Source organism: Symphalangus syndactylus, chromosome 5, assembly GCF_028878055.3.
Source record: "Symphalangus syndactylus isolate Jambi chromosome 5, NHGRI_mSymSyn1-v2.1_pri, whole genome shotgun sequence".
NCBI lineage: Eukaryota > Metazoa > Chordata > Mammalia > Primates > Hylobatidae > Symphalangus > Symphalangus syndactylus.
In genome coordinates this window covers 16,780,028-16,781,907 of record NC_072427.2, presented here as the reverse complement: position 1 = coordinate 16,781,907, position 1,880 = coordinate 16,780,028, and the positions used below count along the sequence as shown (strand labels likewise).

Sequence of the window (1,880 nt, the reverse complement as noted above, 5' to 3'; positions counted from 1 at the left end):
GTGAGCAAAATTTCTGATCCTACTTTCGGGTGCCGCGGCTCTCCTCGAGTCCCAGGACTCCCCTTTACCCGTAGAGTCTCCTAGAGGAAAGTCTGAGGGGGTGCGGCTCCCCTCGAGTCCCAGGACTCCCCTTTACCTGTAGAGTCTCCTAGAGGAAAGTCTGAGGGGGTCCGTCTCCCCATACTCGGGCGTTTCCGGATGCCTCGCGCCTCCCCGCAGATCTTAGGTTCTCAGGAACCCGGGGTGAAATCCCGAATGGTCTCTCCAGCCTCAGAACTCCCCTGAGCTCTTGCTTGGGACAGTGGGGCCTAATCGTTTCCCAGCGCCGTGCCTCTTTCCCTTGAGCTACACCAGCTCCATGTCTGGTGAAGGAAGTGATTAGGGCAGAGATAAGCCAATTCATAGTGTGAACCTAGCATGGGAGCCGGATGAAGTGAGAAAATTTTCTGCTTGGATTATTGAACACTGAAAGAAGATTGTTACCTGAGGAAATCCTAAAAGACTCATTATGAGCAAAGTGAAGCAAAAATAGATTGCAATGAAATTGCACCGCTGAACATTCGTTCTGTGCGGCTTGAAGAAAAGGAGCCTTACCCACTCCGTGGCAGTAATTTTATAAAATGTACCCTCTATAACTACAAAATAAGGTCGGCCGGCGCTGTGGCTCACTCCTGTAATCCCAACACTTTGGGAGCCGAGGTGGGCGGATCACCTGAGGTCAGGAGTTCGAGACCAGCCTGGCCAACAGGGTGAAACCCCGTCTCTACTAAAAATACAAAAAAAGTAGCCGGGTGTGGTGGCGGGCGCCTGTAATCCCAGCTACTCGGGAGGCTGAGGCAGGAGAATCGCTGGAACCCAGGAGGCGAAGGTGGCAGTGAGCCGAAATTGTGCCACTGCTTTCCAGCCTGGGCGACAGAGCGAGACTCTGTCTCAAAAAAATAAAATAAAATAAGGTCAACATTTTCATAATCTTTATTGCCTTGGTCAGGCCAGCTCCTAACATTTGCAGGTCCTGGGTAAGAGTACAAATGGAGTCCCGCATACCGTATGTTTAAATATTTTAGTCATAAATCAAGTAAAAAATTGTTAAGTAAAATATAGTCTGTTTTCCTACATTGACAAATAAACCCTCATAATGATGTAGAAGTCCAGGTTCACTTTCAGAATTCCTAGACTCCTTAGAATACCTGGAAACACAGCTGGAATATGGCAGTGTGGGGAGAAATGGCTCCCAGTCTTTTTTTTCCCACTTCCCTTTCTTTTCTGGTTTCTGGTGCCTACCTACGTTCCCTGCCAGGAGCCTTGCATACCATCCTGATACTCCAAGCCACATCCAATGTCTGCCCATACCTCTGCAAGCAGCCATGACTTGGCCACCTTTCAGATCGAGAAGTGCTCACATTAGCAGCTGGGTCTGCCCTCAGGAGAACGCTGAGAAAGGCTCATGCAGGCCATGGTGTCATTTGGGCAGTAAATTCCAGGGGTATTAGTACCCTGAACATGGTCTAGACTCCAGAAGGGGAAACTAGGCTTTGGGTGAGCATATCTCCTTGGCCCCATGGGTTACTCATTTTTTGCAGAGGAAAGAGCCTGGAAGAGAGCCAGAAGTTTTCTCTAAGTACATGGCCCAGGTCAGGGCAATTCTGCAAGCAATAAGAATTTATTGAGTGCTGGCCGTATACCAACCACTGTGCTAAATTCTAGTCCTACGGTAATAGGTTAATAAGGAACACAGTAAACTGATAAGTACAACACAGAGATATGTTAGATGATAGAGGTGAGCACAGGGTGCTTCTAAACACAGATTTATATCATCTGTTTTTTGTTTTTGTTTTTGAAACAGAGTTTTGCTCTTATTGCCCAGGCTGGAGTGCAATGGC

General features: G+C 48.0%; 1 protein-coding gene across 5 annotated transcripts in view; it reads left to right on the top strand.

Annotated features, from left to right (window-relative positions):
- The window catches only part of WDR93 (WD repeat domain 93), a 53,391-nt gene that overhangs the window by 82 nt on the left and 51,429 nt on the right, over positions 1–1,880 (top strand). Inside the window, exon 1 of one of the 5 annotated variants that reach the window (XM_063638555.1) lies at positions 725–749. The exons of the other annotated variants lie outside the window; for them this stretch is intronic. The gene's annotated coding sequence lies outside the window, so the exon portion shown is untranslated. Of the gene's footprint in view, positions 1–724; positions 750–1,880 lie in introns of those variants that run through there. 5 annotated transcript variants of the gene reach the window in all.